The 22,105-nt window shown below is 43.7% G+C and overlaps 2 long non-coding RNA genes across 2 annotated transcripts in view; both read right to left on the reverse strand.

Moving 5' to 3' along the window:
* The window catches only part of LOC307181170, a 555,881-nt gene that overhangs the window by 489,792 nt on the left and 43,984 nt on the right, over positions 1-22,105 (reverse strand). The gene's annotated exons all lie outside the window — the stretch shown is intronic.
* Positions 17,052-21,874, reverse strand: LOC307181169. Its single transcript, XR_013826060.1, has 3 exons — positions 21,789-21,874; positions 18,632-18,717; positions 17,052-17,140 (listed from the first exon to the last, which is right to left on the reverse strand). It is a non-coding gene; the product is annotated as an uncharacterized lncRNA (long non-coding RNA).

The following is a 22,105-nucleotide window of genomic DNA, read 5'->3' on the forward strand; positions in this document are numbered from 1 at the left end:
CTACTCCTTGCTCAACGAAATGGACTCAACACCGCATATTAAACGCCTAAGAATGTACCTGACTAGTAAGTATCGTAAAACCTATAGATTGCTATGTCTCCGAAAGAGAATCAAGCATGTGTACAGGGGCATAAATGCAGCAGTGATAGGATTGGAGAGGTTCGGTGAGCAAATGAAGACCCTTTGAAGTCATATTGCATGGTACCCATTACACGGGTCTCAACTCTCCAGGTTTAAGGTATTCTTCCTTCAGCTAAAACATGCATGTGGAACCCAAGTATGATCAACCATGTGAACGGGAGACGTGTTCAAATATGTCTCAGTTTTCCTCCCCTGGTACTCGGGTGCAACATTCCAGACGCTTTACTTACACTCTCCCCACTTGGAGAGTCAGCGCCTTTAACCTCCTGTTTGGCCCGGTTTGCAATTTCTGCGGAAGATGAACAGGAATAGCGAGAACCAATGAGAGGCTAGCTGGAGGTGTCTGGACGGGCAAATTTAACTCTCATTTCCCACCAGGAAGAGGAAATAACCAAAGGCTCAGCGTGCCGTACCGGAACCAGATTAGGGCCTGAAGCCATCCTGCGGTGTTGCGGCCAGCTCAAAAGAAAGCGAGTTGAAGAAAGGAGCTCAGGGGCACTGTAATTCACAAACCTGCAGAGTTATAAATGACAGCTATCGTCCAAAAATAGACTGAAGTAAGGCTGCCAAGAGGACTTGAAAGCGGGGCAGAATTGCAGGAAACCGATTTCAGGAGGTAGACTGGAATTGCATTGAAAGCATAGGAAAAGAGGCAGAACGTCCACAATGATGCACTTGGCCAAAAAGGGCGTCTGCGTTTTTTCCTGAATATATTCAGGAAAAAACGCATACGCCCTTTTTGGCCAACCAAGCAAGCTTGCAAAGGAAATCTGCACTACAATGAAGTCTCACTTCCCCCCGGTCAAAAGGGCCATCTGAAAAAAGTGTAAAATCCAGAAAGGCAGGACAGGCCATGGAGAACTGGGAGCCTTGTTATGCTGATGGGCGGGATGTAAATTGCCAACAAACACTCGGGAGAAGTGTATGGTGTTTCCTGAAACATCTAAAAAACAAAGCAACAGAACCTAGGGCACTTCCACTTATGGTCCTATAGCTTAGGGAAATTAAAATCAAAAAGACACAGCCACCCCAAAGTTTGGAACGGCTCTGTTTACAAGAACCTCGTTTACAGTACAAGTTCAACATCGCAGAAAGTGAAGAATGGATAAAGAAGTTGTGGTATATACTTACAAAGCAATATCACTCAGCAATGAAATCTGTGTCATCAGGCCCTTAGCAGCACAATGAGTGGATTCAGGTATGATGATTCTAACTGAAGTAAGTCACACAGAAAAAGAAACATCATAAGATATCAGTAATACACGGAATGTAAACTTGGGTACACAGGAAATGAATTACAGAACAGAACAGGGTCTCAAATTTAGAAAACCAACTTATGCTTGCTTAAGGGTAAAGGTGAGTTGGGGTGCTGCATAAAACCAGAGATTGAAATGAGCACAGATAAAGTTCCTTAAGTCAAATATGGAATAGACAAGAGCTACCCCTTGCTCAACGAAATGCACTCAACATCGCATATTAAACGCCTAAGAATGTACCTGACTAGTAAGTATCTTAAAACCTATGGATTGCTATGTCTCCAAAAGAGAATCAAGCATGTGTACAGGGGCATAAACGCAGCAGTGATAGGATTGGAGAGGTTCTGTGAGCAAATGAAGACCCTTTGAAGTCATATTGCATGGTACCCATTCCACGGGTTTCAACTACCCAGTTTTAAGGTATTCTTCCTTCAGCTAAAACATGCATGTGTAACCTAGAGTATGATCAACCATGTGATCGGGAGACGTGTTCAAATATGTCTCAGTTTCCGTACCCTGGTACTCGGGTGCAACATTCCAGACGCTTACTAACACTCTCCCCACTTGGAGAGTCAGTCCCTTTAACCTCCTGTTTGGCCCAGTTTGCAATTTCTGCGGAAGATGAACAGGAATAGCGAGAATCAATGAGAGACTACCTGGAGGTGTCTGGACGGGCAAATTTAACTCTCATTTCCCACCAGGAAGAGGAATTAACCAAAGGCTCAGCAGCCGTGCCAGAACCAGATTAGGGCCTGAAGACATCCTGCGGTGTTGCGGCCAGGTCACAAGAAAGCGAGTTGAAGAAAGGAGCTCAGGGGCACTGTAATTCACAAACCTGCAGAGTTATAAATGACAGCTATCGTCCAAAAATAGACTGAAGTAAGGCTGCCAAGAGGACTTGAAAGCCGGGCAGAATTGCAGGAAACCGATTTCAGGAGGTAGACTGGAATTGCATTGAAAGCATAGGAAAAGAGGCAGAACGTCCACAATGATGCACTTGGCCAAAAAGGGCGTATGCGTTTTTTCCTGAATATATTCAGGAAAAAACGCATACGCCCTTTTTGGCCAACCAAGCAAGCTTGCAAAGGAAATCTGCACTACAATGAAGTCTCACTTCCCCCCCGGTCAAAAGGGCCATCTGAAAAAAGTGTAAAATCCAGAAAGGCAGGACAGGCCATGGAGAACTGGGAGCCTTGTTATGCTGATGGGCGGGATGTAAATTGCCAACAGACACTCGGGAGAAGTGTATGGTGTTTCCTGAAACATCTAAAAAACAAAGCAACAGAGCCTAGGGCACTTCCACTTATGGTCCTATAGCTTAGGGAAATTAAAATCAAAAAGACACAGCCACCCCAAAGTTTGGGACGCCTCCGTTTACAAGAACCTCGTTTACCGTACAAGTTCAATATCACAGAAAGTGAAAAATGGATAAAGAACTTGTGGTACTTACATACAATGCAGTATCACTCAGCAATGAAATCTATGTCATCAGGCCCGTAGCAGCATAATGAGTGGATTCAGGTACGATGATTCTAACTGAAATAAGTCACACAGTAAAAGAAACATCATAAGATATCAGTAATACACGGAATGTAAACTTGGCTACACAGGAACTGAATTACAGAACAGAACAGGGTCTCAAATTTAGAAAACCAACTTATGCTTGCTTAAGGGGAAAGGTGAGTTGGGGTGCTGCATAAAACCAGAGATTGAAATGAGCACAGATAAAGTTCCTTAAGTCAAATATGGAATAGACAAGAGCTACTCCTTGCTCAACGAAAGGGACTCAACACCGCATATTAAACGCCTAAGAATGTACCTGACTAGTAAGTATCGTAAAACCTATGGATTGCTATGTCTCCAAAAGAGAATCAAGCATGTGTACAGGGGCATAAACGCAGCAGTGATAGGATTGGAGAGGTTCGGTGAGCAAATGAAGACCCTTTGAAGTCATATTGCATGGTTCCTATTACACGGGTCTCAACTCTCCAGGTTTAAGGTATTCTTCCTTCAGCTAAAACATGCATGTGGAACCCAAGTATGATCAACCATGTGGTCGGGAGACGTGTTCAAATATGTCTCAGTTTTCGTACCCTGGTACTCGGGTGCAACATTCCAGACGCTTTACTAACACTCTCCCCACTTGGAGAGTCAGTCCCTTTAACCTCCTCTTTGGCCCAGTTTGCAATTTCTGTGGAAGATGAACAGGAATAGCGAGAACCAATGAGAGAGTAGCTGGAGGTGTCTGGATGGGCAAATTTAACTCTCATTTCCCACCAGGAAGAGGAATCAACCAAAGGCTCAGCGTGCCGTGCCAGAACCAGATTAGGGCCTGAAGACATCCTGCGGTGTTGCGGCCAGGTCATAAGAAAGCGAGTTGAAGAAAGGAGCTCAGGGGCACTGTAATTCATAAACCTGCAGAGTTATAAATGACAGCTATCGTCCAAAAATAGACTGAAGTAAGGCTGCCAAGAGGACTTGAAAGCGAGGCAGAATTGCAGGAAACCGATTTCAGGAGGTAGACTGGAATTGCATTGAAAGCATAGGAAAAGAGGCAGAACGTCCACAATGATGCACTTGGCCAAAAAGGGCGTATGCGTTTTTTCCTGAATATATTCAGGAAAAAACGCATACGCCCTTTTTGGCCAACCAAGCAAGCTTGCAAAGGAAATCTGCACTACAATGAAGTCTCACTTCCCCCCGGTCAAAAGGGCCATCTGAAAAAAGTGTAAAATCCAGAAAGGCAGGACAGGCCATGGAGAACTGGGAGCCTTGTTATGCTGATGGGCGGGATGTAAATTGCCAACAACCACTCGGGAGAAGTGTATGGTGTTTCCTGAAACATCTAAAAAACAAAGCAACAGAACCTAGGGCACTTCCACTTATGGTCCTATAGCTTAGGGAAATTAAAATCAAAAAGACACAGCCACCCCAAAGTTTGGAACGGCTCTGTTTACAAGAACCTCGTTTACAGTACAAGTTCAACATCGCAGAAAGTGAAAAATGGATAAAGAAGTTGTGGTATTTACTTACAAAGCAATATCACTCAGCAATGAAATCTGTGTCATCAGGCCCTTAGCAGCACAATGAGTGGATTCAGGTATGATGATTCTAACTGAAGTAAGTCACACAGAAAAAGAAACATCATAAGATATCAGTAATACACGGAATGTAAACTTGGCTACAGAGGAACTGAATTACAGAACAGAAAAGGGTCTCAAATTTAGAAAACCAACTTATGCTTGCTTAAGGGTAAAGGTGAGTTGGGGTGCTGCATAAAACCAGAGATTGAAATGAGCACAGATAAAGTTCCTTAAGTCAAATATGGAATAGACAAGAGCTACTCCTTGCTCAACGAAATGCACTCAACATCGCATATTAAACGCCTAAGAATGTACCTGACTAGTAAGTATCTTAAAACCTATGGATTGCTATGTCTCCGAAAGTGAATCAAGCATGTGTACAGGGGCATAAACGCAGCAGTGATAGGATTGGAGAGGTTCGGTGAGCAAATGAAGACCCTTTGAAGTCATATTGCATGGTACCCATTCCACGGGTTTCAACTACCCAGGTTTAAGGTATTCTTCCTTCAGCTAAAACATGCATGTGGAACCTAGAGTATGATCAGCCATGTGATCGGGAGACGTGTTCAAATATGTCTCAGTTTCCGTACCCTGGTACTCGGGTGCAACATTCCAGACGCTTACTAACACTCTCCCCACTTGGAGAGTCAGTCCCTTTAACCTCCTGTTTGGCCCAGTTTGCAATTTCTGCGGAAGATGAACAGGAATAGCGAGAATCAATGAGAGACTACCTGGAGGTGTCTGGATGGGCAAATTTAACTCTCATTTCCCACCAGGAAGAGGAATTAACCAAAGGCTCAGCAGCCGTGCCAGAACCAGATTAGGGCCTGAAGACATCCTGCGGTGTTGCGGCCAGGTCACAAGAAAGCGAGTTGAAGAAAGGAGCTCAGGGGCACTGTAATTCACAAACCTGCAGAGTTATAAATGACAGCTATCGTCCAAAAATAGACTGAAGTAAGGCTGTCAAGAGGACTTGAAAGCCGGGCAGAATTGCAGGAAACCGATTTCAGGAGGTAGACTGGAATTGCATTGAAAGCATAGGAAAAGAGGCAGAACGTCCACAATGATGCACTTGGCCAAAAAGGGCGTATGCGTTTTTTCCTGATTATATTCAGGAAAAAACGCATACGCCCTTTTTGGCCAACCAAGCAAGCTTGCAAAGGAAATCTGCACTACAATGAAGTCTCACTTCCCCCCGGTCAAAAGGGCCATCTGAAATAAGTGTAAAATCCAGAAAGGCAGGACAGGCCATGGAGAACTGGGAGCCTTGTTATGCTGATGGGCGGGATGTAAATTGCCAACAGACACTCGGGAGAAGTGTATGGTGTTTCCTGAAACATCTAAAAAACAAAGCAACAGAGCCTAGGGCACTTCCACTTATGGTCCTATAGCTTAGGGAAATTAAAATCAAAAAGACACAGCCACCCCAAAGTTTGGGACGCCTCCGTTTACAAGAACCTCGTTTACCGTACAAGTTCAATATCACAGAAAGTGAAAAATGGATAAAGAACTTGTGGTACTTACATACAATGCAGTATCACTCAGCAATGAAATCTATGTCATCAGGCCCGTAGCAGCATAATGAGTGGATTCAGGTACGATGATTCTAACTGAAATAAGTCACACAGTAAAAGAAACATCATAAGATATCAGTAATACACGGAATGTAAACTTGGCTACACAGGAACTGCATTCCAAAACAGAACAGGGTCTCAAATTTAGAAAACCAACTTATGCTTGCTTAAGGGGAAAGGTGAGTTGGGGTGCTGCATAAAACCAGAGATTGAAATGAGCACAGATAAAGTTCCTTAAGCCAAATATGGATTAGACAAGAGCTACTCCTTGCTCAACGAAATGGACTCAACACCCCATATTAAACGCCAAAGAATGTACCTGACTAGTAAGTATCTTAAAACCTATGGATTGCTATGTCTCCGAAAGAGAATCAAGCATGTGTACAGGGGCATAAACGCAGCAGTGATAGGATTGGAGAGGTTCAGTGAGCAAATGAAGACCCTTTGAAGTCATATTGCATGGTACCCATTCCATGGGTTTTAACTACCCAGGTTTAAGGTATTCTTCCTTCAGCTAAAACATGCATGTGGAACCCAGAGTATGATCAACCATGTGATCGGGAGACGTGTTCAAATATGTCTCAGTTTTCCTCCCCTGGTACTCTGGTGCAACATTCCAGACGCTTTACTAACACTCTCCTGACTTGGAGAGTCAGTCCCTTTAACCTCCTGTTTGGCCCAGTTTGCAATTTCTGCGGAAGATGAACAGGAATAGCGAGAACCAATGAGAGACTAGCTGGAGGTGTCTGGACGGGCAAATTTAACTCTCTTTTCCCACCAGGAAGAGGAATTAACCAAAGGCTCAGCGTGCGGTGCCAGAACCAGATTAGGGCCTGAAGCCATCCTGCGGTGTTGCGGCCAGGTCACAAGAAAGCGAGTTGAAGAAAGGAGCTCAGGGGCACTGTATTTCACAAACCTGCAGAGTTATAAATGACAGCTATCGTCCAAAAATAGACTGAAGTAAGGCTGCCAAGAGGACTTGAAAGCGGGGCAGAATTGCAGGAAACCGATTTCAGGAGGTAGACTGGAATTGCATTGAAAGCATAGGAAAAGAGGCAGAACGTCCACAATGATGCACTTGGCCAAAAAGGGCGTATGCGTTTTTTCCTGAATATATTCAGGAAAAAACGCATACGCCCTTTTTGGCCAACCAAGCAAGCTTGCAAAGGAAATCTGCACTACAATGAAGTCTCACTTCCCCCCGGTCAAAAGGGCCATCTGAAAAAAGTGTAAAATCCAGAAAGACAGGACAGGCCATGGAGAACTGGGAGCCTTGTTATGCTGATGGGCGGGATGTAAATTGCCAACAACCACTCAGGAGAAGTGTATGGTGTTTCCTGAAACATCTAAAAAACAAAGCAACAGAGCCTAGGGCACTTCCACTTATGGTCCTATAGCTTAGGGAATTTAAAATCAAAAAGACACAGCCACCCCAAAGTTTGGAACGGCTCTGTTTACAAGAACCTCGTTTACCGTACAAGTTCAATATCACAGAAAGTGAAAAATGGATAAAGAACTTGTGGTACTTACGTACAATGCAGTATCACTCAGCAATGAAATCTATGTCATCAGGCCCGTAGCAGCATAATGAGTGGATTCAGGTACGATGATTCTAACTGAAATAAGTCACACAGAAAAAGAAACATCATAAGATATCAGTAATACACGGAATGGAAACTTGGCTACACAGGAACTGAATTACAGAACAGAACACGGTCTCAAATTTAGAAAACCAACTTATTCTTGCTTAAGGGTAAAGGTGATTTGGGGTGCTGCATAAAACGAGAGATTGAAATGAGCACAGATAAAGTTCCTTAAGCCAAATATGGAATAGACAAGAGCTACTCCTTGCTCAACGAAATGGACTCAACACCCCATATTAAACGCCTAAGAATGTTCCTGACTAGTAAGTATCTTAAAACCTATGGATTGCTATGTCTCCGAAAGAGAATCAAGCATGTGTACAGGGGCATAAACGCAGCAGTGATAGGATTGGAGAGGTTCGGTGAGCAAATGAAGACCCTTTGAAGTCATATTGCATGGTACCCATTCCATGGGTTTCAACTACCCAGGTTTTAGGTATTCTTCCTTCAGCTAAAACATGCATGGGGAACCTAGAGTATGATCAACCATGTGATCGGGAGACGTGTTCAAATATGTCTCAGTTTTCCTCCCCTGGTACTCGGGTGCAACATTCCAGACGCTTTACTAACACTCTCGCCACTTGGAGAGTCAATCCCTTTAACCTCCTGTTTGGCCCAGTTTGCAATTTCTGCGGAAGATGAACAGGAATAGCGAGAACCAATGAGAGACTAGCTGGAGGTGTCTGGACGGGCAAATTTAACTCTCATTTCCCACCAGGAAGAGGAAATAACCAAAGGTTCAGCGTGCCGTGCCAGAACCAGATTAGGGCCTGAAGCCATCCTGCGGTGTTGCGGCCAGGTCACAAGAAAGCGAGTTGAAGAAAGGAGCTCAGGGACACTGGAATTCACAAACCTGCAGAGTTATAAATGACAGCTATCGTCCAAAAATAGACTGAAGTAAGGCTGCCAAGAGGACTTGAAAGCCGGGCAGAATTGCAGGAAACCGATCTCAGGAGGTAGACTGGAATTGCATTGAAAGCATAGGAAAAGAGGCAGAACGTCCACAATGATGCACTTGGCCAAAAAGTGCGTATGCGTTTTTTCCTGAATATATTCAGGAAAAAACGCATACGCCCTTTTTGGCCAACCAAGCAAGCTTGCAAAGGAAATCTGCACTACAATGAAGTCTCACTTCCCCCCGGTCAAAAGGGCCATCTGAAAAAAGTGTAAAATCCATAAAGGCACGACAGGCCATGGAGAACTGGGAGCCTTCTTATGCTGATGGGCGGGATGTAAATTGCCAACAGCCACTCTGGAGAAGTGTATGGTGTTTCCTGAAACATCTAAAAAACAAAGCAACACAGCCTAGGGCACTTCCACTTATGGTCCTATAGCTTAGGGAAATTAAAATCAAAAAGACACAGCCACCCCAAAGTTTGGGACGACTCTGTTTACAAGAACCTCGTTTACAATACAAGTTCAACATCGCAGAAAGTGAAAAATGGATAAAGAAGTTGTGGTATTTACTTACAAAGCAATATCACTCAGCAATGAAATCTGTGTCATCAGGCCCTTAGCAGCACAATGAGTGGATTCAGGTATGATGATTCTAACTGAAATAAGTCACACAGAAAAAGAAACATCATAAGATATCAGTAATACACGGAATGTAAACTTGGCTACACAGGAACTGAATTACAGAACAGAAAAGGGTCTCAAATTTAGAAAACCAACTTATGCTTGCTTAAGGGTAAAGGTGAGTTGGGGTGCTGCATAAAACCAGAGATTGAAATGAGCACAGATAAAGTTCCTTAAGTCAAATATGGAATAGACAAGAGCTACTCCTTGCACAACGAAATGGACTCAACAACGCATATTAAACGCCTAAGAATGTACCTGACTAGTAAGTATCTTAAAACCTATGGATCGCTATGTCTCTGAAAGAGAATCAAGCATGTGTACAGGGGCATAAACGCAGCAGTGATAGGATTGGAGAGGTTCGGTGAGCAAATGAAGACCCTTTGAAGTCATATTGCATGGTACCCATTACACGGGTCTTAACTCTCCAGGTTTAAGGTATTCTTCCTTCAGCTAAAACATGCATGTGGAACCCAAGTATGATCAACCATGTGAATGGGAGACGTGTTCAAATATGTCTCAGTTTTCCTCCCCTGGTACTCGGGTGCAACATTCCAGACGCTTTACTAACACTCTCCCCACTTGGAGAGTCAGCGCCTTTAACCTCCTGTTTGGCCCAGTTTGCAATTTCTGCGGAAGATGAACAAGAATAGCGAGAACCAATGAGAGACTAGCTGGAGGTGTCTGGACGGGCAAATTTAACTCTCATTTCCCACCAGGAAGAGGAAATAACCAAAGGCTCAGCGTGCCGTGCCGGAACCAGATTAGGGCCTGAAGCCATCCTGCGGTGTTGCGGCCAGGTCACAAGAAAGCAAGTTGAAGAAAGGAGCTCAGGGGCACTGTAATTCACAAACCTGCAGAGTTATAAATGACAGCTATCGTCCAAAAATAGACTGAAGTAAGGCTGCCAAGAGGACTTGAAAGCGGGGCAGAATTGCAGGAAACCGATTTCAGGAGGTAGACTGGAATTGCATTGAAAGCATAGGAAAAGAGGCAGAACGTCCACAATGATGCACTTGGCCAAAAAGGGCGTATGCGTTTTTTCCTGAATATATTCAGGAAAAAACGCATACGCCCTTTTTGGCCAACCAAGCAAGCTTGCAAAGGAAATCTGCACTACAGTGAAGTCTCACTTCCCCCCGGTCAAAAGGGCCATCTGAAAAAAGTGTAAAATCCAGAAAGGCAGGACAGGCCATGGAGAACTGGGAGCCTTGTTATGCTGATGGGCGGGATGTAAATTGCCAACAACCACTCGGGAGAAGTGTATGGTGTTTCCTGAAACATCTAAAAAACAAAGCAACAGAACCTAGGGCACTTCCACTTATGGTCCTATAGCTTAGGGAAATTAAAATCAAAAAGACACAGCCACCCCAAAGTTTGGAACGGCTCTGTTTACAAGAACCTCGTTTACAGTACAAGTTCAACATCACAGAAAGTGAAAAATGGATAAAGAAGTTGTGGTATTTACTTACAAAGCAATATCACTCAGCAATGAAATCTGTGTCATCAGGCCCTTAGCAGCACAATGAGTGGATTCAGGTATGATGATTCTAACTGAAATAAGTCACACAGAAAAAGAAACATCATAAGATATCAGTAATACACGGAATGTAAACTTGGCTACACAGGAACTGAATTACAGAACAGAACAGGGTCTCAAATTTAGAAAACCAACTTATGCTTGCTTAAGGGGAAAGGTGAGTTGGGGTGCTGCATAAAACCAGAGATTGAAATGAGCACAGATAAAGTTCCTTTAGCCAAATATGGAATAGACAAGAGCTACTCCTTGCTCAACGAAATGGACTCAACACCCCATATTAAACGCCTAAGAATGTACCTGACTAGTAAGTATCTTAAAACCTATGGATTGCTATGTCTCCGAAAGATATCAAGCATGTGTACAGGGGCATAAACGCAGCAGTGATAGGATTGGAGAGGTTCGGTGAGCAAATGAAGACCCTTTGAAGTCATATTGCATGGTACCCATTCCACGGGTTTCAACTAACCAGGTTTAAGGTATTCTTCCTTCAGCTAAAACATGCATGTGGAACCTAGAGTATGATCAACCATGTGATCGGGAGACGTGTTCAAATATGTCTCAGTTTTCATACCCTGGTACTCGGGTGCAACATTCCAGACGCTTTACTAACACTCTCCCGACTTGGAGAGTCAGCGCCTTTAACCTCCTGTTTGACCCAGTTTGCAATTTCTGCGGAAGATGAACAGGAATAGCGAGAACCAATGAGGCTAGTTGGAGGTGTCTGGACGGGCAAATTTAACTCTCATTTCCCACCAGGAAGAGGAATTAACCAAAGGCTCAGCGTGCCGTGCCGGAACCAGATTAGGGCCTGAAGCCATCCTGCGGTGTTGCGGCCAGGTCACAAGAAAGCGAGTTGAAGAAAGGAGCTCAGGGGCACTGGAATTCACAAACCTGCAGAGTTATAAATGACAGCTATCGTCCAAAAATAGACTGAAGTAAGGCTGCCAAGAGGACTTGAAAGCGGGGCAGAATTGCAGGAAACCGATTTCAGGAGGTAGACTGGAATTGCATTGAAAGCATAGGAAAAGAGGCAGAACGTCCACAATGATGCACTTGGCCAAAAAGGGCGTATGCGTTTTTTCCTGAATATATTCAGGAAAAAACGCATACGCCCTTTTTGGCCAACCAAGCAAGCTTGCAAAGGAAATCTGCACTACAATGAAGTCTCACTTCCCCCCGGTCAAAAGGGCCATCTGAAAAAAGTGTAAAATCCAGAAAGGCAGGACAGGCCATGGAGAACTGGGAGCCTTGTTATGCTGATGGGCGGGATGTAAATTGCCAACAAACACTCGGGAGAAGTGTATGGTGTTTCCTGAAACATCTAAAAAACAAAGCAACAGAACCTAGGGCACTTCCACTTATGGTCCTATAGCTTAGGGAAATTAAAATCAAAAAGACACAGCCACCCCAAAGTTTGGAACGGCTCTGTTTACAAGAAACTCTTTTACAGTACAAGTTCAACATCGCAGAAAGTGAAAAATGGATAAAGAAGTTGTGGTATTTACTTACAAAGCAATATCACTCAGCAATGAAATCTATGTCATCAGGCCCTTAGCAGCACAATGAGTGGATTCAGGTATGATGATTCTAACTGAAATAAGTCACACAGAAAAAGAAACATCATAATATATCACTAATACACATAATGTAAACTTGGCTACACAGGAACTGAATTCCAAAACAGAACAGGGTCTCAAATTTAGAACACCAACTTATGCTTGCTTAAAGGGAAAGGTGAGTTGGGGTGCTGCATAAAACCAGAGATTGAAATGAGCACAGATAAAGTTCCTTAAGCCAAATATGGAATAGACAAGAGCTACTCCTTGCTCAACGAAATGGACTCAACACCTCATATTAAACGCCTAAGAATGTGCCTGACTAGTAAGTATCTTATAACCTATGGATTGCTATGTCTCCAAAAGAGAATCAAGCGTGTGTACAGGGGAATAAACGCAGCACTGATAGGATTGGAGAGGTTCGGTGAGCAAATGAAGACCCTTTGAAATCATATTGCATGGTACCCTTTACACGGGTCTCAACTCTCCCGGTTTAAGGTATTCTTCCTTCAGCTAAAACATGCATGTGGAACCCAGAGTATGATCAACCATGTGAACGGGAGACGTGTTCAAATATGTCTCAGTTTTCCTCCCCTGGTACTCGGGTGCAACATTCCAGACGCTTTAGTAACACTCTCCCCACTTGGAGAGTCAGCGCCTTTAACCTCCTGTTTGGCCCAGTTTGCAATTTCTGCGGAAGATGAACAGGAATGGGGAGAACCAATGAGAGACTAGCTGGAGGTGTCTGGACGGGCAAATTTAACTCTCATTTCCCACCAGGAAGAGGAATTAACCAAAGGCTCAGCGTGCCGTGCCAGAACCAGATTAGGGCCTGAAGCAATCCTGCGGTGTTGCGGCCAGCTCACAAGAAAGCGAGTTGAAGAAAGGAGCTCAGGGGCACTGTAATTCACAAACCTGCAGAGTTATAAATGACAGCTATCGTCCAAAAATATACTGAAGTAAGGCTGCCAAGAGGACTTGAAAGCGGGACAGAATTGCAGGAATCCGATTTAAGGAGGTAGACTGGAATTGCATTGAAAGCATAGGAAAAGAGGCAGAGCGTCCACAATGATGCACTTGGCCAAAAAGGGCGTATGCGTTTTTTCCTGAATATATTCAGGAAAAAACGCATACGCCCTTTTTGGCCAACCAAGCAAGCTTGCAAAGGAAATCTGCACTACAATGAAGTCTCACTTCCCCCCGGTCAAAAGGTCCATCTGAAAAAAGTGTAAAATCCAGAAAGGCAGGACAGGCCATGGAGAACTGGGAGCCTTGTTATGCTGATGGGCGGGATGTAAATTGCTAACAGACACTCGGGAGAAGTGTATGGTGTTTCCTGAAACATCTAAAAAACAAAGCAACAGAGCCTAGGGCACTTCCAATTATGGTCCTATAGCTTAGGGAAATTAAAATTAAAAAGACACAGCCACCCCAAAGTTTGGGACGCCTCTGTTTACAAGAACCTCGTTTACAGTACAAGTTCAACATCGCAGAAAGTGAAAAATGGATAAAGAAGTTGTGGTACTTACTTACAAAGCAATATCACTCGGCAATGAAATCTATGTCATCAGGCCCTTAGCAGCACAATGACTGGATTCAGGTATGATGATTCTAACTGAAATAAGTCACACAGAAAAAGAAACATCATAAGATATCAGTAATACACGGAATGTAAACTTGGCTACACAGGAACTGAATTAAAGAACAGAACAGGGTCTCAAATTTAGAAAACCAACTTATGTTTGCTTAAGGGGGAAGGTGAGTTGAGGTGCTGCATAAAACCAGAGATTGAAATGAGCACAGATAAAGTTCCTTAAGCCAAATATGGAATAGACAAGAGCTACTCCTTGCTCAATGAAATGGACTCAACACCGCATATTAAACGCCTAAGAATATACTTGACTAGTAAGTATCTTAAAACCTATGGATTGCTATGTCGCTGAAAGAGAATGAAGCATGTGTACAGGGGCATGAACGCAGCAGTGATAGGATTGGAGAGGTTCGGTGAACAAATTAAGACCCTTTGAAGTCATATTGCATGGTACCCATTACACGGGTCTCAACTCTCCAGGTTTAAGGAATTCTTCAGCTAAAACATGCATGTGGAACCCAGAGTATGATCAACTGTGTGAACGCGAGACGTGTTCAAATATGTCTCAGTTTTCCTCCCCTGGTACTCGGGTGCAACATTCCAGACGCTTTACTAACACTCTCCCCACTTGGAGAGTCAGCGCCTTTAACCTCCTGTTTGGCCCAGTTTGCAATTAATGCGGAAGATGAACAGGAATAGCGAGAACCAATGAGAGACTAGCTGGAGGTGTCTGGACGGGCAACTCTAACTCTCATTTCCCACCAGGAAGAGGAAATAACCAAAGGCTCATCGTGCCATGCCTGAACAAGATTAGGGCCTGAAGCCATCCTGCGGTGTTGCAGCCAGGTCACAAGAAAGCGAGTTGAAGAAAGGAGCTCAGGGGCACTGTAATTCACAAACCTGCAGAGTTATAAATGACAGCTATCGTCCAAAAATATACTGAGGGAAGGCTGCCAAGAGGACTTGAAAGCGGGGCAGAATTGCAGGAAACCGATTTCAGGAGGTAGACTGGAATTGCATTGAAAGCATAGGAAAAGAGGCAGAACGTCCACAATGATGCACTTGGCCAAAAAGGGCGTATGCGTTTTTTCCTGAATATATTCAGGAAAAAACGCATACGCCCTTTTTGGCCAACCAAGCAAGCTTGCAAAGGAAATCTGCACTACAATGAAGTCTCACTTCCCTCCGGTCAAAAGGGCCATCGGAAAAAAGTGTAAAATCCAGAAAGGCAGGACAGGCCATGGAGAACTGGGAGCCTTGTTATGCTGATGGGTGGGATGTAAATTGCCAACAACCACTCGGGAGAAGTGTATGGTGTTTCCTGAAACATCTAAAAAACAAAGCAACAGAGCCTAGGGCACTTCCACTTATGGTCCTATAGCTTAGGGAAATTAAAATCAAAAAGACACAGCCACCCCAAAGTTTGGGACGCCTCTGTTTACAAGAACCTCGTTTACAGTACAAGTTCAATATCACAAAAAGTGAAAAATGGATAAAGAACTTGTGGTACTTACGTACAATGCAGTATCACTCAGCAATGAAATCTATGTCATCAGGCCCATAGCAGCATAATGAGTGGATTCAGGTATGATTATTCTAACTGAAATAAGTCACACAGAAAAAGAAACATCGTAAGATATCACTAATACACGGAATGTAAACTTGGCTACACAGGAACTGAATTACAGAACAGAACAGGGTCTCAAATTTAGAAAACCAACTTATGCTTGCTTAAGGGGAAAGGTGAGTTGGGGTGCTGCATAAAACCAGAGATTGAAATGAGCACAGATAAAGTTCCTTAAGCCAAATATGGAATAGACAAGAGCTACTCCTTGCTCAACGAAATGGACTCAACACCCCATATTGAACGCCTAAGAATGTACCTGACTAGTAAGTATCTTAAAACCTATGGATTGCTATGTCTCCAAAAGAGAATCAAGCGTGTGTACAGGGGCATAAACGCAGCAGTGATAGGATTGGAGAGGATCGGTGAGCAAATGAAGACCTTTGAAGTCATATTGCATGGTACCCATTCCACGGGTTTCAACTCTCCAGGTTTAAGGTATTCTTCCTTCAGCTAAAACATGCAGTGGAACCCAGAGTATGATCAACCGTGTGAACGGGAGACGTGTTCAAATATGTCTCAGTTTTCCTCCCCTGGTACTCGGGTGCAACATTCCAGACGCTTTACTAACACTCTCCCCACTTGGAGAATCAGCGCCTTTAACCTCCTGTTTGGCCCAGTTTGCAATTTCTGCGGAAGATGAACAGGAATAGGGAGAACCAATGACAGACTAGCTGGAGGTGTCTGGACGGGCAAATTTAACTCTCATTTCCCACCAGGAAGAGGAAATAACCAAAGGCTCAGCGTGCCGTGCCGGAACCAGATTAGGGCCTGAAGCCATCCTGCGGTGTTGCGGCCAACTCAAAAGAAAGAGAGGTGAAGAAAAGAGCTCAGGGGCACTGTAATTCACAAACCTGCAGAGTTATAAATGACAGCTATCGTCCAAAAATAGACTGAAGTAAGGCTGCCAAGAGGACTTGAAAGCGGGGCAGAATTGCAGGAAACCGATTTCAGGAGGTAGACTGGAATTGCATTGAAAGCATAGGAAAAGAGGCAGAACGTCCACAATGATGCACTTGGCCAAAAAGGGCGTATGCGTTTTTTCCTGAATATATTCAGGAAAAAACGCATACGCCCTTTTTGGCCAACCAAGCAAGCTTGCAAAGGAAATCTGCACTACAATGAAGTCTCACTTCCCCCCGGTCAAAAGGGCCATCTGAAAAAAGTGTAAAATCCAGAAAGGCAGGACAGGCCATGGAGAACTGGGAGCCTTGTTATGCTGATGGGCGGGATGTAAATTGCCAACAGACACTCGGGAGAAGTGTATGGTGTTTCCTGAAACATCTAAAAAACAAAGCAACAGAGCCTAGGGCACTTCCACTTATGGTCCTATAGCTTAGGGAAATTAAAATCAAAAAGACACAGCCACCCCAAAGTTTGGGACGCCTCTGTTTACAAGAACCTCATTTACCGTACAAGTTCAATATCACAGAAAGTGAAAAATGGATAAAGAACTTGTGGTACTTACGTACAATGAAGTATCACTCAGCAATGAAATCTATGTCATCAGGCCCATAGCAGCATAATGAGTGGATTCAGGTACGATGATTCTAACTGAAATAAGTCACACAGAAAAAGAAACATCATAAGATATCACTAATACACGGAATGTAAACTTGGCTACACAGGAACTGAATTCCAAAACAGAACAGGGTCTCAAATTTAGAAAACCAACTTATGCTTGCTTAAGGGGAAAGGTGAGTTGGGGTGCTGCATAAAACCAGAGATTGAAATGAGCACAGATAAAGTTCCTTAAGCCAAATATGGAATAGACAAGAGCTATTCCTTGCTCAACGAAATGGACTCAACACCCCATATTAAACGCCTAAGAATGTACCTGACTAGTAAGTATCTTAAAACCTATGGATTGCTATGTCTCCAAAAGAGAATCAAGCGTGTGTACAGGGACATAAACGCAGCAGTGATAGGATTGGAGAGGTTCGGTGAGCAAATGAAGACATTTGAAGTCATATTGCATGGTACCCATTCCACGGGTCTCAACTCTCCAGGTTTAAGGTATTCTTCCTTCAGCTAAAACATGCATGTGGAACACAGAGTACGATGAACCATGGGAACGGGAGACGTGTTCAAATATGTTTCAGTTTTCCTCCCCTGGTACTCGGGTGCAACATTCCAGACGCTTTACTAACACTCTCCCCCTTGGAGAGTCAGCGCCTTTAACCTCCTGTTTGGCCCAGTTTGCAATTTCTGTGGAAGATGAACAGGAATAGGGAGACCAATGAGAGACTAGCTGGAGGTGTCTGGACGGGCAAATTTAACTCTCATTTCCCACCAGGAAGAGGAAATAACCAAAGACTCAGCATGCCATGCCAGAAACAGATTAGGGCCTGAAGCCATCCTGCGGTGTTGCGGCCAGCTCACAAGAAAGCGAGTTGAAGAAAGGAGCTCAGGGGCACTGTAATTCACAAACCTGCAGAGTTATAAATGACAGCTATCGTCCAAAAATATACTGAAGTAAGGCTGTCAAGAGGACTTGAAAGCGGGGCAGAATTGCAGGAAACCGATTTCAGGAGGTAGACTGGAATTGCATTGAAAGCATAGGAAAAGAGGCAGAACGTCCACAATGATGCACTTGGCCAAAAAGGGCATATGCGTTTTTTCCTGAATATATTCAGGAAAAAACGCATACGCCCTTTTTGGCCAACCAAGCAAGCTTGCAAAGGAAACCTGCACTACAATGAAGTCTCACTTCCACACGGTCAAAAGGGCCATCTGAAAAAAGTGTAAAATCCAGAAAGGCAGGACAGGCCATGGAGAACTGGGAGCCTTGTTATGCTGATGGGCGGGATGTAAATTGCCAACAGACACTCGGGAGAAGTGTATGGTGTTTCCTGAAACATCTAAAAAACAAAGCAACAGAGCCTAGGGCACTTCCACTTATGGTCCTATAGCTTAGGGAAATTAAAATCAAAAAGACACAGCCACCCCAAAGTTTGGGACAGCTCTGTTTACAAGAACATCGTTTACCGTACAAGTTCAATATCACAGAAAGTGAAAAACGGATAAAGAACTTGTGGTACTTACGTACAATGCAGTATCACTCAGCAATGAAATCTATGTCATCAGGCTCGTAGCAGCATAATGAGTGGATTCAGGTACGATGATTCTAACTGAAATAAGTCACACAGAAAAAGAAACATCATAAGATATCAGTAATACACGGAATGTAAACTTGGCTACACAGTAACTGAATTCCAAAACAGAACAGGGTCTCAAATTTATAAAACCAACTTATGCTTGCTTAAGGGGAAAGGTGAGTTGGGGTGCTGCATAAAACCAGAGATTGAAATGAGCACAGATAAAGTTCCTTAAGCCAAATATGGAATAGACAAGAGCTACTCCTTGCTCAACGAAATGGACTCAACACCGCATATTAAACGCCTAAGAATGTACCTGACTAGTAAGTATCTTAAAACCTATGGATTGCTATGTCTCCAAAAGAGAATCAAGCGTGTGTACAGGGACATAAACGCAGCAGTGATAGGATTGGAGAGGTTCGGTGAGCAAATGAAGACCTCTGAAGTCATATTGCATGGTACCCATTCCACGGGTCTCAACTCTCCAGGTTTAAGGTATTCTTCCTTCAGCTAAAACATGCATGTGGAACCCAGAGTATGATCAACCGTGTGAACGGGAGACATGTTCAAATATGTCTCAGTTTTTCTCCCCTGGTACTCGGGTGCAACATTCCAGACGCTTTACTAACACTCTCCCAACTTGGAGAGTCAACGCCTTTAACCTCCTGTTTGGCCCAGTTTGCAATTTCTGCGGAAGATGAACAGGAATAGGGAGAACCAATGAGAGACTAGCTGGAGGTGTCTGGACGGGCAAATTTAACTCTCATTTCCCACCAGGAAGAGGAATTAACCAAAGGCTCAGCATGCCGTTCCGGAACCAGATTAGGGCCTGAAGCCAACCTGCGGTGTTGCGGCCAGCTCAAAAGAAAGCGAGTTGAAGAAAGGAGCTCAGGGGCACTGTAATTCACAAACCTGCAGAGTTATAAATGACAGCTATCGTCCAAAAATATACTGAAGTAAGGCTGCCAAGAGGACTTGAAAGTGGGGCAGAATTGCAGGAAACCGATTTCAGGAGGTAGACTGGAATTGCATTGAAAGCATAGGAAAAGAGGCAGAACGTCCACAATGATGCACTTGGCCAAAAAGGGCGTATGCGTTTTTTCCTGAATATATTCAGGAAAAAACGCATACACCCTTTTTGGCCAACCAAGCAAGCTTGCAAAGGAAATCTGCAGTACAATGAAGTCTCAATTACCCCGGTCAAAAGGGCCATCTGAAAAAAGTGTAAAATCCAGAAAGGCAGGACAGGCCATGGAGAACTGGGAGCCTTGTTATGCTGATGGGCGGGATGTAAATTGCCAACAGACACTCGGGAGAAGTGTATGGTGTTTCCTGAAACATCTAAAAAACAAAGCAACAGAGCCTAGGGCACTTCCACTTATGGTCCTATAGCTTAGGGAAATTAAAATCAAAAAGACACAGCCACCCCAAAGTTTGGAACGGCTCTGTTTACAAGAACCTCGTTTACAGTAGAAGTTCAACATCCCAGAAAGTGAAAAATGGATAAAGAAGTTGTGGTATTTACTTACAAAGCAATATCACTCAGCAATGAAATCTATGTCATCAGGCCCTTAGCAGCACAATGAGTGGATTCAGGTATGATGATTCTAACTGAAATAAGTCACACAGAAAAAGAAACATCATAAGATATCACTAATACACGGAATGTAAACTTGGCTACACAGGAACTGAATTCCAAAACAGAACAGGGTCTCAAATTTAGAAAACCAACTTATGCTTGCTTAAGGGTAAAGGTGAGTTGGGGTGCTGCATAAAACCAGAGATTGAAATGAGCACAGATAAAGTTCCTTAAGCCAAATATGGAATAGACAAGAGCTACTCCTTGCTCAACGAAATGGACTCAACACCGCATATTAAACGCCTAAGAATGTACCTGACTAGTAAGTATCTTAAAACCTATGGATTGCTATGTCTCCAAAAGAGAATCAAGCGTGTGTACAGGGACATAAACGCAGCAGTGATAGGATTGGAGAGGTTCGGTGAGCAAATGAAGACCTCTGAAGTCATATTGCATGGTACCCATTCCACGGGTCTCAACTCTCCAGGTTTAAGGTATTCTTCCTTCAGCTAAAACATGCATGTGGAACCCAGAGTATGATCAACCGTGTGAACGGGAGCCGTGTTTAAATATGTCTCAGTTTTCCTCCCCTGGTACTCGGGTGCAACATTCCAGACGCTTTAGTAACACTCTCCCCACTTGGAGAGTCAGCGCCTTTAACCTCCTGTTTGGCCCAGTTTGCAATTTCTGCGGAAGATGAACAGGAATAGGGAGAACCAATGAGAGACTACCTGGAGGTGTCTGGACGGGCAAATTTAACTCTCATTTCCCACCAGGAAGAGGAAATCACCAAAGGCTCAGTGTGCCGTGTCGGAACCAGATTAGGGCCTGAAGCCATCCTGCGGTGTTGCGGCCAGCTCAAAAGAAAGCGAGTTGAAGAAAAGAGCTCAGGGGCACTGTAATTCACAAACCTGCAGAGTTATAAATGACAGCTATCGTCCAAAAATATACTGAAGTAAGGCTGCCAAGAGGACTTGAAAGCCGGGCAGAATTGCAGGAAACCGATTTCAGGAGGTAGACTGGAATTGCATTGAAAGCATAGGAAAAGAGGCAGAACGTCCACAATGATGCACTTGGCCAAAAAGGGCGTATGCGTTTTTTCCTGAATATATTCAGGAAAAAACGCATACGCCCTTTTTGGCCAACCAAGCAAGCTTGCAAAGGAAATCTGCACTACAATGAAGTCTCACTTCCCCCCGGTCAAAAGGGCCATCTGAAAAAAGTGTAAAATCCAGAAAGGCAGGACAGGCCATGGAGAACTGGGAGCCTTGTTATGCTGATGGGCGGGATGTAAATTGCCAACAGACACTCGGGAGAAGTGTATGGTGTTTCCTGAAACATCTAAAAAACAAAGCAACAGAGCCTAGGGCACTTCCACTTATGGTCCTATAGCTTAGGGAAATTAAAATCAAAAAGACACAGCCACCCCAAAGTTTGGGACGCCTCTGTTTACAAGAACCTCGTTTACCGTACAAGTTCAATATCACAGAAAGTGAAAAATGGATAAAGAACTTGTGGTACTTACGTACAATGAAGTATCACTCAGCAATGAAATCTATGTCATCAGGCCCGTAGCAGCATAATGAGTGGATTCAGGTACGATGATTCTAACTGAAATAAGTCACACAGAAAAAGAAACATCATAAGATATCAGTAATACACGGAATGTAAACTTGGCTACACAGGAACTGAATTCCAAAACAGAACAGGGTCTCAAATTTAGAAAACCAACTTATTCTTGCTTAAGGGTAAAGGTGAGTTGGGGTGCTGCATAAAACCAGAGATTGAAATGAGCACAGATAAAGTTCCTTAAGCCAAATATGGAATAGACAAGAGCTACTC

The sequence above is a fragment of the Stenella coeruleoalba genome (genome assembly GCF_951394435.1).
Source record: "Stenella coeruleoalba genome assembly, contig: scaffold_112, whole genome shotgun sequence".
Lineage (NCBI taxonomy): Eukaryota > Metazoa > Chordata > Mammalia > Artiodactyla > Delphinidae > Stenella > Stenella coeruleoalba.